Raw genomic sequence first — 16,632 nt, 5'->3', positions numbered from 1 at the left:
CCATGGCGATACTTATTACAGGCCTTCCCGTCGCGAATCCGTATTTTTAACTGGGGACGGACAATGTTACGGAAAATATTTAAAAATGGCTGAAAAAATAAGCGAGCTACATTAGGGGACGTCCATAAAGTACGTACGCAGTAAAAACAATGCTTTTGGACCCCCCTCCCCCCTTGTACGCACTTGTACGCTTTTACACCCCCTCCCCCTCTGCGTTCGTACGCGTTATTTATTAAAAAAGTATGACCTCCCCCCCCCACCCACCCCAAAAAAAAAAGTTTTCAAATCATTAAATACAAAAAAGATCAATTTAGCTATTTATATTTCCACAAATGGTGACTTAAATAAATTGAAAATGTTATGGAAAACAGGCATGAACTCTGCTTCTAATCTTTCATTAGTAATCTCCTCACTGACTTCTTCACTTTCACTTAAACCACTCTCCATATCAATCTTTATTTTTTGTTTTTTATGTGCTTTCTTGTGTCGTTTCATTGCTGCCTCGCTCGGCCAGTATTTATTGCATTTGTCGCAAATTCCGTTTAAAAGCTTTTTTTCCAAAGAAGGACAATACAGATCAAATGGTATAATTTTGTACTTTAAGCCTTTTGTAGGTATATCTTGTAGCAAAAACCTATGCGTCAGAGGTGCAAAGTTTGAATAGTTTGATATGTTTTTAAAATATCGAGACGGTTCCATCGCTTTGTAACCATTCTCGCAGTACTCGTAGATGGTCGGAAATGGAATGAAACGTTGGGGGATGGTATTCAGCCAATTTGTTTCAAACGATGAACAACATAACTTGTCCTGGCATTTCACAACTTGTAGAAAGTATCGCGATTGCTGGCAATGTTTCTCTACCCAAACAGGATCAGGATTCGGCGGTTTATATGCTTTTCCAACTGGTACTGCCCGGCAATTAACAAGGTAACCGTCGATGACGGTTTTCTCCCAAACTTGGGATAAAACGTCAGCCGCTTTTTGGAAACTTTCTACCTCCAGTTCTTGGTTGATTGTCTTCCCAGAAGAATCAAAGTGATCGCCAAAATAATCATGGGGAAGAACTATTCCAGCCAAATCACGAGAAAGAGGTGCCATTCTTCTTTCAATGGGGTTGAAGGCTGAAAGCCCAGCTGCATTCACACCGTGAAGCAAGACATCTAAATCCAGCAAGCGGAAGAGATCAACAGCAGTTGCTAACGTTTTAGGGAAGCGTGGTGCCTCATCTTGAGCTCCATCAGTCTCCATTAACATAATTGGTTTACGTCTAACCATCTTGGTTTCAAAAAGCTCCCTAACATCAAAAGCATGTGTAAAAGCATTCGATGTATCGTGTTTCCCACTTCTTATGCGTATGAAAGTGTCTCCACTGTAGGATACATTTCCATTATTGTTAACTTCGCATATGCCACACACCGATGGGATTAACTTGTGCTGTGGGCCAACGACAAAGTCATGATCCATAAGTTTGACCTTGTATTCCATATGCATCAGCAACGGCGCTTGAAGGTTTGCAGCAGTAAGAGCCAACGGTACCCTGGCTTTAACATCATTGGACATGAAAAGCACAGCTTTTGGTCCAAACAAATTGCAAACTTCAAACATGTCATCAATAAAAGATTTGGCAAACATTCTATCATCATTTCTTTTTCGCAGTGAATTTTCTGGACGTAGTAGCTTCATAGGAACTGTTTTTACATGCTTTTTTCCTTCATGGGTGTTTTCACGTCGTGGTAAAAGACGAAGGTACAAACTACTTCTACTCAAGTTGAAGCCTATTTTCGTCAGCTCTTTCTGAAGATCATCCAAAGTGGAGACACTGCGAAAACATTCTGTTCTTCGACGCTCATCTGCTGCTGATGAACTTTGCACAATTTTTATGATTGTTGATAAAAGTTCTGGTTGATCAATTTCGAGCCGTGGTCGTCCAGGATGGTTTCGCATAAACTGTTTCAAAGCACTTGATACTTCAGGGTTGTTTTGACAAACTGTTTCGATGCCCTCTTTAAGTTTTTGTCTCCGTTTTCTTTGTCGTGCCGATTCACGAATCAATCTGAAAACAAAATATTACACAAATCTTTGATTCCGTTATAAAACCTTCTATACTTAAGGTTTCCTGGATTCTGCGAACTTTGTAAATCCTCAATTAGAAGTTCTTATTGACAATTTGAAAAACAAAGTTTTGAAAGTTACTGCCTGCTTAAAAGTTTGGTTTTTATGGCCAAGACGTCTGTCTATGCTTCTTAGCTCTATTCGATATATCTCTTAACATTTACCTGTCCAAGTTTGTTTTTTATCTTCTTTTGCTTTCTTTCACATTGTCTAATTGTTTCCTCGTTACAGTAGACAAACCAGAATCGCGTAAGATTATCAAGGATGAAAGCTGTGATTCAAGATCTGAGATTTTCTTCCGACTTTTAACTTGCGTCGGATTTGCTCTTTCCTTCTCGTTTGATGTTAAATCTAAATTAGGAAATACCCAAAAATAAACTATTATAAATTCTTGACAGTTATAGAGGTTGGATATAGAGAAAATGGTCAAGTTGTCCAGTTATGATGAATAAAACTATGCAATTGCAATATAGTCGTACAATGTAGTTTAATTACCAATTCGGTTGAATTTAATATATAGAAAATCACGAGAGAAAAAGTTTGTAAATTATTACAAAAAATGGCTTACTAAGTTCAATCCTTTCAGGTTCTGTCGTAGTTACGTTCGGAAAACTTTGTATTTTATTTGACGAAGACGACCCTGGATGGATATCTTTTTTCTTTTTGCTAGGCGGTGATAAAGCATTTCCCCAGAATGACATGATTGATCCTTTTGACTTTTTTGCTTTCACTTTTAATTCGTTTACTTTTTTTTCATACAAAGACTGATCATATTTTACTATTTTCCACAACTCCTGTGCGTGCTGATTCTGCTTTTGTTTTTCAAGTGTTGAATATGCTTTCTTATATAACTCAAGGAGTTGAAGATACTTTTTCTCGTTCCCAACAAATTCGTACGACGTCTTGGGAGTAAGCAGTTTTTTTTTGTTGCAACGTTTTCAATTATTCGATTAGAAAGATAAAAGTTTTTGTTTATCTGGAAATAAACGATTTAATGATAAGATTCAGTGTCGTTAAAGCGAAGAACGTAAAAAGATAACCCGACTCAAATTAATTGCAGTTACATTTCGCAATGAAAGGTGTTGGTCTCTATTAGCATTAAAATTGTTGTTTTTAAAAATAATTGTTTTTTATAATCAGAAAAAATACATTTAAACTTTAATAATAATTTGAAGTAGTACATTGTTAATAAAAAGTTAATAATAAAATATTAATTTAAAATAGTAAAAAATTAACTTGTTGTAACGTTTTAATTGAAAAGATATAAACCAGGTTGCGTAATTTAAAAAAAAGATTTTTTACATTCGAAGAGTTTATTGCTTTTTATACTGACCAAGTTTTAAAAATAATTCCTGAGAAAGATAGTCAAACCACGTACGTACTCGCTGTCTTGAACACTCCCCCTCCCCTGGTACGCATTTGTACGTTTTTTGGTGACCCCCCCTCCCCCCATACCTGCGTACGTACTTTATGGATGCCCCCTTATTTTCAGTTAATTTATTAAATTTAAAAGGAACTGTTCCAATGCACAAAATGTCTAATGCAGTGTTTATCAAATATCATAAAATTTTAATAAACAAAAAAAAAATAATTAAAAAACAATATTTTTCAGAATCATAAATGAATTTTATTTAAAAACGAAATCACAAAAGAAAAATAAACAACCTTTTAAATAATGCGAAAAAAGCCATTAAAATAATCATCAAATATTAGAAATTGTTATAAAAAATGTACATAAAAATATTTCTTAATGCTTTACAGATAATTTTAAAACCTTTAATGCAGGTTCCTTAGAGGACTTAGGTGAAATAAACAAATAATAATTTTTAAGAAATGTTTGACAATGTAACACCATGTTTCTTTAGCATTTTCAAGTTATAAATACCTGATATCATCATAGATATATTGCACAACGACTTTCTGCATGTCTTTTTTTCTCAACTTCAAAAATAATGTAACAAAAAAAAACCCACTGAACACAGCAATCCAGAGGTACCCTCAATCCACCTCTGTCCATAGTTTTTGTGTAGTCTCCATACAACTGAAAATAAAATGCAGTGTCAGTCAACAATTCATTTTCACTGACATCATCTTTTCTTGTAACATAGCCTGCAATATAAAACAGAGCCATTTTTGTACTCAGTGGCAAAGATGCTTCTAGTTCAGGTAATTGATTAATTATATCATAAGATTCTTCACTTCTAAAATAGCCACATTTTTGACAAATGCTCAATATCAGTAGTGTAATCTGAAACATCAAATTTTAATTCCAATAACAGTTTAGCTTTTTCAATGTTTAATTTTTCAACAACATTTTAAACAGTTATAAAATATGTTCTGTCTGAACCTTGTCTAAACTTACTGAATGCTTTTTCATTATAATCTGTTGAGAACTCTCCTAACATAACATAAATGAAATTGTTTTTTAACAAATGTTTACACATCTCTACTAACCCATAACAAGTATGCCAAATTGAAGTACCTGTATCTCTAGTTAGGGATTTTATTCTACACCCTTGTTTACCACTCATATCTCCAAAATCAAGTAAATATTGCAAATTTATGTCTACTTCTTCCGAAATAACTCTTGAATAAGTTTTGAAAGCAGCTATAGTTTCATCACAAAACACTTTTAAACAGTGTGATACATTTTGTCTTTCAATGGGTTTTGAATGTATAGCTACAAAATTTAGTCTAGATAATTTAATTAGCTGATCTTTTTCAAAATCAAATAAACATTTAAGGTCACTCCATTTAGCAGTCATATTTTGATTTTTTTCAAAATGCAATTCCTTTTTTTTTTCTGCTATCCAGTTATTTCTGATGGATTGATTTCTGAACATAGTATACTTGCTAAAACAAAAAAGCATCCAAAAAAGATCATCCACCTTTTAAACATTTAACCATGATACCCAAAACAGTATTTGCTAACAACTTAGGATTATTTTCAGCTTTTCCAAATAGAGAACCACCATGGTAGAGAAGAAGAGACTTTACATAAACCTCATCTACCAATATTATACAATTCCTCTGATTCTCTTCTATATTTGAAAATACAGTGCTGATAAAATTAATATCTGAAACATTCTTCGTCCTAGATGTAATTTTTGTCAGTGTTTTTACACTTGGAAGTTTAAAATCTTTTCTTAACTGATTGTGTAGACTTGGAGATGTTGAAAAATAAGAATACAATCTGATGATTGTTTCTATATTATAAATTTTTTTACCTACTTCTGATGCATTCATAGATGCAGTATGATCTTGTAATATCAATCTTTGATGATCAACTTCAATGTTGTTCAGATAGAGAATTTTTTCTTCCACTTTTGACCAATCAAGAGTGGTAATATGGTTTTTAGATAATGAAGAAATAAAGCAATCAACACCAGCATGAAAACTTTCAAATTTAAAATTGCTTGAGATATGAACAGCAAACATAGCTATGCAGTTAACATAAAAGGAATTTGATTGGATGTGCAAAACTTCATTTATAACAAAGGTTGTTACAGGACAAACAAATTTATGATTTTTAATATCTTCACATAAAGAAATGAACGTAAAAAAATCACTTTTTAAATAGTGACAACTCATCACACTTTTCATTTCTGATAGAAGACATCACTTTAGTAGTGGACCTTGGTTTTAAAGGTTGAGTTAGTATAACACTTGATGGAATATTAGGAAAAATTGAAGGAGGTTCGATTGGTCTATCTTTCTCATTGACACGAGCTTTTAAGAAAATTTTCTGGAAAATGTCTTTAACAGACAACAGTATCTGGCTTATTTGGAAAATTACTTCTTGGAATTGAATTTATCCAACGATTTCGTTCTTCTTCATTCGAGCCTATAAACTCGTACTTTATTTTTAGTGTCATAGTTTCCTCTACATCCAGGAATACAGCACTTTTTAACCATTTTGTGACTATCAACTGCTCTCAAATCGAAATTTTAAGACTAAACTTTCCGTAACATTGTCCGCCCCCAGTTCAAAAATACGGATTCGCGACGGGAAGGCCTGTAATAAGTATCGCCTTGCCACAACCTAATTTAACTATTTTAAGTATTATGTTCTGATCTTTTAACTTTTCACCTTACAAACAAATTTATTAAATGAGAACAGTCGCAAACGCGAACGTCGTAAATGCGCACTAGCATAACAACAAACTGGTTTTAATGCAAACTGATGTGCGAATGTGATGCATAGTGCGAATGTGATGTATAGGCTAGATTAAAGATTGAACTTGTCCAACCTGGAATAAGAATGTCGCACATTTTAACTAAACTTAAACACAATAAAATGAAGTTTTTTTCTTTTTTCTTCTTATTAAACATTTTCAAACCTGTTTCAAAGTTCTAGGTTTTATTATTGCCTGAAAATTGTACACGAAGAAATCAAACTAAAATTACAGTATTTTCACCGATCAAAAAAATATAGTAAACTTTGAATAAATTTTTTTTTTTACGCAACCCGGCCGGTTATATCTAACAGATAACAGTTATAACTGTTATGAACTTAACAATCGAATAAGAAAGTCAGATTTTTTTTTATAAATACAGCAGAATTTAAAATCTAAAAAGTTCGAAAATTGACTAAACTCAGCCTAGTCAAATCATTAAATTTAAATTCTTGGAGGCGCACTATGAAGCGAAAAGCTCAAAAAGTGGCCATAAGTGGAATTTTTTTAATACATCATTTTCATTAATTTTTTTTTACAACTTATTAGAAAAAATATCAAATGATAAGAAAAAAATATATTTTGGTTCTCTCATGGGTACTATCCTAGTCAGAGAATTGGAACAATAACTTGATAAAAAACGTTTATTAATTTACAAAATTTTGATTTTTTGACGCTTTTTGACCATTTCGCTTCACTGTGAGGCGACAGAAAAGTTTTTAATGATTTACAACTACTATCGTAATGATAAGAAATATGTAATATTATAGTAGAAAGTAATATCATAATAATATTTATGTAATATTATATAATAATATATGTAATATAATAGTAGATAGTAATATCTTTATCATTACTATCGTAATGATAAGAAATATCGTAATTTTTGTAAATATAGTGCCCTTTTTTTGATAACAATAAACTACAATGATTATTTATTTGAAAAGTAAAAACAGTTTTTTCATAAAATTTACATTTTATTTTTAATGATTAAAAAAAGTTAAAAATTTTCATATTATTTTCAAAGAAATCTGAAAAATGAGAGATTTTTATTTAGTGAAAATGGAGACTTTTTAATCAAAATAAAAATCTTTATTTACTTTTACGCTAATCTTTTAACTTTACATATTTCAAATATATTGAAAAAAAAATTGCAATCTGATTTTTTCGTTCAAAATGAATTTTCTAAAATAATATAGAATATATGCATACTTTTTTGTTTTAAATATCAGCTAAAAAAATGTTCCATCGATGTCCAAGGAGATTTTTTTTTTTTCAGTTAACACTTTCACTTTTATAGGATATAAAGGGATTGCTGCGGTCACCTGCGGCATAGGGAGTTATTAAAGAAACACAAATATCAATAAACCCATAAAAACCTTGTTTTCCGCTATTTTTTAACTGTAGTTTATTATATCAAAACAAATTCTCCTTAACAACTTTGGTATTTCCTGTATTATATAAGTAACATTTACTTAAATATTGTAGGAAACTTAATGTGATAATTTTCAAAGAAAAAATAACATAAAATGTTACACTGTTTAAAGTGAAAGTTATATAAAGTACTCAAAATGTTTCTGATATATGTTAATGATTTTATTAAAATGGTAATTCTTAAAAACAATAACAATAAAAAGATTAGATCTTATCCCGATTGTACGTGAATTAGGAGTGGATGAATTAGGATTATGGAAAGATTTACTTAACGAAATCAAATAAAATTGAAGAAATTAGCAAAGAGAACATAAATATAGTAAAGGCTACTTTAGCTACACTTATTTCAAAAGTGAAGAAAAAACTAAAACAATGAGGTAGAAATTACGATTCATTTATAGAAAAAGAATATCAATGGGTTCAAGAAAATCTTTTGACCAATAAAAGAAACCACTTTGGTTCCATACACAATGAGTGGTCTTAGGAAAGCGAAGTAAAAGAGAAAAAATAAAAGAACTAGATGTTGAACATCATGTTCTATTTTTTTAAAAACCTTGCCCTTAGACACATATTTATCCCTTTCTTGCACGATGTTTCAGTGGAAAAAGTTAAGTAATATCCTAAAAAATATATATTTTTCTCTGATTTCAGCTCTAAAAATTAATATTGCTAAAGCTATGTTTATATAGATGGTATAAAAATACCAATAGTAGCAGGTGAAATAAATGATGGTATTTCTGCCAGAAGCATGCAAACATCATGTAAAGTAATGAACCAAAATGTTGTGTATTGGCTTAAAAATTTTAAAATTTTAATTAAAATTATTTTTTACGCGTGCAGCCAAACCTTACGAGCGCGTGAACATGTATGCACGCAATATACGCGTCAAAGGTGCGCGTAAAAAATAATTTTGTTTACAAATTTGAATTCTTTGACCCAAAAAAACTATCATTTTCACATATAATATGTTTATTTACAATTTTTATCAAATTTTATCAAGTCTTTACCGTTTTTTGATCATTCTGAGTCACTGTGCGGTGGTGGTTTTAAATGCGTTCTGCACAAGCCGTGCAACAAGTAAAAAATAAATAAGATTTATGCATCTTACTTCGCAATACTGAATTGATGCGTTCGCTGCCGACTACGATATATACTCTTAGACTATTAAGTGAAGTGAAAATGGCTCAGCAGCGAATGTATTAAAATGTTCAATCAGACGAGCTGCTGAAACGACAACAGGAAGTTTGGGTATCAACAATATGAGCAAAGATAGTGATGACACCGATTTTTATAAAAGCTCTGTTCACATCAATAACGAATTTGCTCACATATTTCAGAGGAAGATAATAGATGCTTTATCTACAGATCTATGATGATGATGGTTTTTAGTTTTTCTTGATTTTTTAACACCTGATGATTAGAAAAATGGAAGAGCTGAATTCTCTTGAGTTCTCTAAAGTGTATGTCATCGTGTACATCGATTAGTGATAAAAGGGTTTTTTAACTTAAGCATATTCTTTTAAAACTTTACTAATACATATTGTAACATGCAGTTCAATTCTATTTAAAAAATCTTCTCCTAACGTGTTTGGAACTTGATGTCTAATTATTTTTGAAATATTCCCTGACCTAATATTTACATATTTCACACAGAATATAATACTATTTTGGCATGTGAATAATTTTAAAACTAATAGGTATTTTTATGTATGCCTTTTTAAAACATCCACATAGGTAAGGAATTGTAATAAACAGCTTTCAGCACAAAGAAATCAACTCCCAAAAAAAACCTGTAAAGTCATTAATAACTTGAAAGCAAATTTTTCTAATGGAGCGATATTAGAACATTGGTATCGCAGTTGGTAATATATTCTATACCTCCAAAATGCTTTCTTTCCATGTTAAGTTTCATTTTGATATATAAGAATATAATTAATATATGCTCAAAAACATAAAAAATAAATAAAAATCAATAAAACCTATTAATCATAAAAAAGTTTTTGTACAAAGAATTTTTAAAAATTTTAAGTTTTTAAAAATTTGAAAGATTTACATTTTTTGGAAGATTTTCATAAGCAATTAAAAATTCTTTTCTTATATCCACATAAAGGATGCTGTTAGCCCATATGAATACAAACAGTTAAATAAAGCATCTCTGGTCTAATTACCAACCTTAACGATAAGATCAATCTACTAAAAGTTGTATAGATATGCCAAAAAATCATAAAACTGAATCTAAAAGTCTTATCTAAACTTTTCCGCTGAAATCGAATTTTACTTTTTCTAAAGAAGTAATAAGTGTTTCCAATCTCCCAGACCCCTGTTCAACAATTATTTTTTTGAAATTTTTAAGGAAATATTGGAAAAAGGTGCTGTTACTATTTTAGAATGGCTCGGTCTTTTTGTTCTAGCTCTGGTCGTGAACCTCTTAACTGTTCCTCTAATTCCATCACACGGTGATTTACCACAACTCGTTGAAAAAAAGATCCATTCTGTATTTGCTGAGCCATTTTTCATGTGCTAAAATCTTCAATGTGAAACAGGTTTAGAAATTTTTTATGAATTTACACTGACCAGTACAATGATCTAAAATACAGTTTTTGTTACAACTGATAAGTGTTCTTTTATATAAGGTGTCATCTTAAGTGTGGTACTTAATATATCGTATCATCTAAAAAAATTAATTTAAATCAAATATTGCAGATGCTTCGCTTTTTGAAATATTTTATTGTTGGACATTAGTGCATTGATTCGTAGATCAATTGAAAACACTGAACCTCAAGCTTATTGTTTTTAGTAATGTTACCGAGAATAAAAAGCACATTAATGTTTGTATTTTTGTTCAAAAACCTGATGCTTTTATCTATAAATGATCTTTCTAAAAATGTCTTAGTCAACCAAATCGATTAAATAAAAAGAATCCATGTTGTATCCTCTTAGAATAATTGACAGATGAAAATAAAGTACTTTTAAACCAGTAAGTTTAAACAGACTTTTCTATCAAATTTCTATAAGATAATAACTAAAACAACATAGTGAAAACTGAAAATTTCAATGAAGTGATTCCATAACTTAAAGGATGTTAATTATTAACGTTTGTGTTTTTATTTTTTTGCCCTAAAGTTTTACTTTTTTTTTTTTAATATAAAAAGAAGTTAGAAAAAACTGTAGAAATAGCAGTGCCGATGCATTTAGTATATGATTATAGCAGTCTATTGCAAGGGTGGCCACAACTTTTTTGATAAGGGCCAAAGTTAGCTTTTCAACTGTTAAATGGGGCCGGAGATTTTTATTAATATAGTTTTTTAAAAATATTTTATCTAAAAATATTGATTTGCAAAGGAATAAGAGTCAAACACACATATTTACTAGCTAACAACATATGCTGGTCACAAGGCTATGAGGTATAATACAAGTTATAGTTTATTGGTAATCACGAACCTGCCTTTTTTTCACAATATTTTTAATATCAATAGGCAACTGACTGGTTACGATTCTTAATGTATTCTGCAAGTTAGTATCTGTCAGTACAGATCTTGTTTTGGATTTTGCAAATTTCATTCGAGAAAAAACACTTTCACACAAATTTGGAATTTATCTGGTACAGTTTCAATATCAGCAGAGAATGGCACTGTGAACAATTGGATTTGGTCTGCATGATTCTTAACATCTGAAAACCTTTTTGAAAATCTTGTTTTCAATTCAGCAATACAGGTAACAAATTTTGCTGTGTTTCCAGGATTCAGCTCACCCAAAGTTGGAAAATGACTGAAATTTTCAGTTCTTAACTGCTGCTCCCACAAAGTTAATAAATAAAACAAATCGCACCAGAGGGAAAAAGATCACACCTGGCAAAGCGATAACACCGCAAGATCTGGTGAATAACACAACTCCTACCACATCAAAGAATAACAAAAACACCAAGAATAACAGTAACACCAAGAATAACAAGAAAAGGGCAAGAGTTGAACAAATGTCATCATCCTCAGATGACGATAATGACCTACTAGAAAATGACTTTTAATGACTTTTGCACAATAACAGGGAGCTAGCTGCAAAATTTTTTGTCCATTTAAATGTTTTTTTCATGTTTCTCTGAGTGTTTAAGGACTGATGATTTTTTAAAACTCCAAAAAGTGACCAATGTTACCCCATAGCAGGGGTATTATTGATCAAACACGATAAAAACCTGGGGTAACATTGGTCACTTTTCGGCATTTAAAAATATTTGTAATAAAAAAATTAAAAAAATAAATATAGAGGCCTATAGCTAAGACCTATAATGTCATTACCACAAGAGAAAACTGTAAAAAATTAATAAGATTCAGAGATGTTTAAGAAAAACTGCCAAAACTGACCAATGTTACTCTGGCTAACGATACTCTTTAATTTGCGCAACCCTCAAATCCACAACAGAATATGCTTTGAAATTTGGATTAAGGCATTGGGAGGCATTCTTTTTTTATTTTTGCTTAACATTTTCCTTATCTTCAATCCCAGTGGGCACGCGATGTCAAACCGACGTCGGGTTTACGTTGGATTTTCATCGGCGATGTCAACCGACTTATTACAACGTTGTTATAACGTCGCGATAACGACGTCAAAACGACGTTGTCTTACCAACGTTGTTCTGACATCGTGCGATGTCTTTTGACATAAATACGACGTAAATCGACAATTTTACAAATAAATAAAATTTATATACGGTGGTGTGACCTAACAAAGTACTATGCTTTAAGTAAGTCCTAATTTAAGAAATGACAAATTTCGTATATATAAAAGAAACATTTGCGGAAAATAACTTTGTTATTTTAACTAGATATCTAGTTAGATAAAATAACTAATTTTTTTTCTCTAAATGTTTATTTTATGTAAACACCACGGTAATTTTATTATATATTTTTTGAACTGGAAGTTTGAATACCGGAAAATAAACATCTTACTGGAAAAAAGTAGTTATTCTACCGGAAAAATAATTATTATTGGAAAAAATAAATTTACCGGGAAGATATAAATTTAACACTAAGACTTTATTGACAGCCATATCATATTGACAAACCATAAAACGCATGCTCTTTATGGCAAGCGAAAGTTAGTTTATTTTTTTACGTGATTTAATTAATTGTGACTTTAAAAGATGTATGTATGTATGTATGTATGTATGTATGTATGTATGTATGTATGTATGTATGTATGTATGTATGTATGTATGTATGTATGTATGTATGTATGTATGTATGTATGTATGTATGCATGTATATTTAAATTAGTAAAAAATATTTATCTGAATTTTTTTTATTAATTCATTACTGGGCGCTACTGCAGTTTCTCACCCCCCCCCCCTTTTTTTATTTTTGATTATGATAGAGAATTTCATGCTGATTCAGAAAAATATAAAAACATGGACCTGAAAATCAACGGAAAGTACTCTAATTCGAAGTCAAAGTTGAAAAAAATCCCACTAAAAACCCTAATATTCGCCATTTTTTTTCATTTTTAACGAAAATTAGTTACCGTTACATTGCGCAATAAAAAGACCTGGTTTCCATCAGCCTTTGCACTATTATTTTAAAGTATTATAACGAAAGTGTAATAAACGAAATGAAATTAATGGAAGATTTCAAATAAAAGTTGAACGTAGAATGTGGAAATGTAGACAAATTGATGAATAATTATTATTGTATTGTACGCTGGTTTTTTTTATTAAAAAAACGGTTTAAAGGTGACATTTTCTAAATATTACATGTGATAAAACAGTTATGAACTTAGTTTCAAAAGTTCTTCTTTTAGGAAACAAAACTGTTGAATTCTTTTTTAAAATTCATTACAAAAGTACATTACTTGCAATATAGTTTATTCCCTAATAAATCAAAAAACGGTTATTTTCATCGCCACAAAAAATTGCGCAAGATAAACGTACTTTAACGACTTTTTTTAACGTAAAAACCGTGCTATAAATTTATTGCTTTTGTCAGCTAAAAAATCATTAACTTAATATTCTCAAAATGGCGAATATTAGGGTTTTTAGTGGGATTTTTTTCAACTTTGACTTCGAATTAGAGTACTTTCCGTTGATTTTCAGGTCCATGTATTTATATTTTTCTGAATCAGCATAAAATTCTCTATCATAATCAAAAATAAAAAAAAAAGGGGGGGGGGGGGGGAGAAACTGCAGTAGCGCCCTGTTTTTAAGGTTATTTGTATGTGTAAATTCAACAAGAGTGCTAAATGAATAAAATCAGAGTAATATATTTTATTTAATGTGATAAATTTAAAATAAAACTACATAATGTTTACTACTTTAAGTTTCATGCTTATTGCAATCATCATTGCAAAAATACATTATTTGAGCTTTTTGTGAATAAATGTTTGTGGTTTGCACATCTTTATTTCTATTCTTCTTCAGATACCCCAATATACACTTTGTTAGATGTATTAACAGTTTCATCATGCTTTACAGATCTTGTCTCTGTTGTTTCCATGATCTTGTCCCACTTTCTTGTTTCCATGTTAATTTTTTTGGATAGGCACACAGTGGGATAAACATGAATATTCAAAAATGGATCGATATCACAATCTATAACTTTTTCAACAGCTTTTTAACATTATTCTTTTGATGTCTTACATTAATAATTGGGGAGCCCAAAATCAAGAAATCAATAATCTAATTAATGATGCTCTGCGAAATGATTCTGATGACAATGTACAATTTGTTAACAATGAAGTTGAATCTCTTTGTTCTGAGTCAGCTAACAGTAGTAATTGATCATTATTTATTAATATTAATAAATATCATTATTATTGTATTAGGGTGAGTGACCCTAATACAAAAATAATGATAAAATAATAACCAGTTGGTACAGTTAAGGGATCTAAGTTTGTGAATGACTTTGTAAATAAGAGGGTAGACTTTAGAATACATATTAAAATATATAAGAATTTTGTTACGTGATATTAATGTTGTTTTGTTAAGTTATTCGTCATCCTAATAAAAAAATAATTCAATACATCCCTCAAATCTTATCAAATCAACATCACAACAACCATAAAAACTGTGCAATATAATAACAAACACAAAAATTTGTCAAAGCGTATTAATGGTAGAGTAACTTTCAAGTTTATAAAGTTTTATTTGTCTATGCTATTGTAGTTCATGGTGTTAATTTTGTTAACAATTTCTTTTATGCAGACTAAAAAAATGGCTATTTATGAGTTATTTCAAAGTACGTTTTGAATTTTTGAAAAAATTTTTTTTACCTTGCATGAGCAGAAACATTTTTAAAAAGTCAGAAGTTCTCACTGGTTATGAAATATTTGGAGACCTGAGTGTGCTACTGACATGCATATTTGATAGTTAAGAATATTTATTTATCAATATATTGATTCCAAAAACAATATCTTTTGTTTTCAGAATCAACTTCAGAGTCTGATACAGAGAATGAATACACACTTCATTTGAGAACCAGAAATCAGAGACAGACCATTACTGTTATTAAAGAAGATATTGGGTAAACCATGAGAATTGATGTAAGTTTCCTTGCATATTTGATAATTAATATTTATTTATCAATATATTTTGATGATGATATGGATACAACCAATAAAATGACTGCAATATCCCCCATACACCGATGGCGAGCTGGACATGTCATATTGGGAAATAGGCTTCCTCCACAACAAAGAACTCAAATATATATACTCTTAAAATTATTTTTTCATCATTTTAAAATTTTTTCTTTCTTTTTATAGTCTGATGTCGCACAAAGTTATGGCTTGTTTTAATATGAAAGAGACTAAACGCAAAAAAAAAAGAACGATGTTCAGGATAAACAAAGTTTTGAAAAGTTAAAAGTTTACAAGCTTATCATTGGGCGTGTCCAGAAAGATACTGATGCAAAATAGAAAGTTGTTTTTTGTAATGAATGCTTTTACGCCGGAAAATATGTGCTATTTTTTAATTGTATTTATTATGTTGGTTTAACATCGCTCTACCACTTAATGACATCGTCTTTACATCAGTAATCTGACGTCGTTCCGACGTTGGTTTAACATCGCTCGACGTTGAATGACATCGGAATTCTGACATCATCCGATGTCTTTTCTTCGACGTCGCCCAACCTTTCCATTTCCAACGTAAATCCGACATCGATCCGACGTCAGCTCCGACGTCGATCCGATGTTGTTCCGACGTCGCTTTGCCCACTGGGATATCTCTAGACTGCCACTTTTGAGTTTCCAGCTTGTATCCAATATGTAATACCATTTCAAAAAACCTAATCCAGGAATGCAGGCTTTATATTTCCTTATATTTCCAACTTTATATTTCCCCGGTTTGCATCCTTCCATTTCTTTTGATATACTTTTAAAAACGCAGCACATCCAGTAGAACCCAAATTCATAGAGACTAGAATAGCTTCTACAGAGAAAGAAAATGATTTATCACTAGGTTTTAGTTGGTCATGCCGTATACGTTTATGAACATCACTTATCTTCATATCAACTACAAAAAAATGATTTTAACATAATTAGTGCAACCACTATAAACTAATATAACATGAATATGGCCATTATTTTCATTTCAGCTACATTTAATTAGGCCAGTATAATAAGCACAGCACCTATTGTTACCTAAAACCAAAAAAATAGGTTTATCGCGAATAGCATTTTACGAAAATATCTTTTTTTAAATGTTTACCAAACTTAAAGGGGCAGCTAAGAGCAGAATTAAACACCACCAACAGGCTGTACATATATTGTATTAACTTATTTTAACATTAATAAGCTGTTCCAGCAGGTTCTAAACTATATGCGCCACTTTTAATATAATATTTTAATATTATAAATAAGAATCTTGCCTTTACATTTCAAAATGAAACTGTGAGTTTAATACAAGACCTTGGAATTTGTTGTG

General features: G+C 30.6%; 1 protein-coding gene, 2 long non-coding RNA genes and 1 pseudogene across 12 annotated transcripts in view; 1 reads left to right on the top strand and 3 right to left on the bottom strand.

Moving 5' to 3' along the window:
- Window positions 1–16,632, bottom strand: part of LOC145194091 (rho GTPase-activating protein 24-like) — a 206,743-nt gene that overhangs the window by 114,726 nt on the left and 75,385 nt on the right. The gene's annotated exons all lie outside the window — the stretch shown is intronic.
- LOC149891914 (uncharacterized) lies at window positions 308–3,390 on the bottom strand (annotated as a pseudogene). Its single transcript, XR_016449856.1, has 3 exons — window positions 2,681–3,390; window positions 2,277–2,463; window positions 308–2,053 (listed from the first exon to the last, which is right to left on the bottom strand). The product of XR_016449856.1 is annotated as an uncharacterized LOC149891914 (transcript).
- On the top strand, window positions 12,427–15,606 carry LOC149891913 (uncharacterized). 4 transcript variants are annotated; one of them, XR_016449862.1, is made up of 3 exons: window positions 12,427–12,459; window positions 15,133–15,248; window positions 15,471–15,606. It is a non-coding gene; the product is annotated as an uncharacterized LOC149891913 (long non-coding RNA). The 4 variants fall into 4 exon arrangements; XR_016449861.1 differs by lacking the exon at window positions 12,427–12,459 and adding an exon at window positions 12,486–12,812; XR_016449860.1 differs by lacking the exon at window positions 12,427–12,459 and adding an exon at window positions 14,107–14,479.
- LOC149891912 (uncharacterized) lies at window positions 15,908–16,581 on the bottom strand. Its single transcript, XR_016449859.1, has 2 exons — window positions 16,417–16,581; window positions 15,908–16,221 (listed from the first exon to the last, which is right to left on the bottom strand). It is a non-coding gene; the product is annotated as an uncharacterized LOC149891912 (long non-coding RNA).

The sequence above is a fragment of the Hydra viridissima genome, unplaced genomic scaffold (genome assembly GCF_058129835.1).
Source record: "Hydra viridissima isolate aposymbiotic clone 2 unplaced genomic scaffold, HvirCarnegie_v1 scaffold_2, whole genome shotgun sequence".
Taxonomy (NCBI): domain Eukaryota; kingdom Metazoa; phylum Cnidaria; class Hydrozoa; order Anthoathecata; family Hydridae; genus Hydra; species Hydra viridissima.
This window is presented reverse-complemented; position numbering and strand designations above follow the sequence as displayed.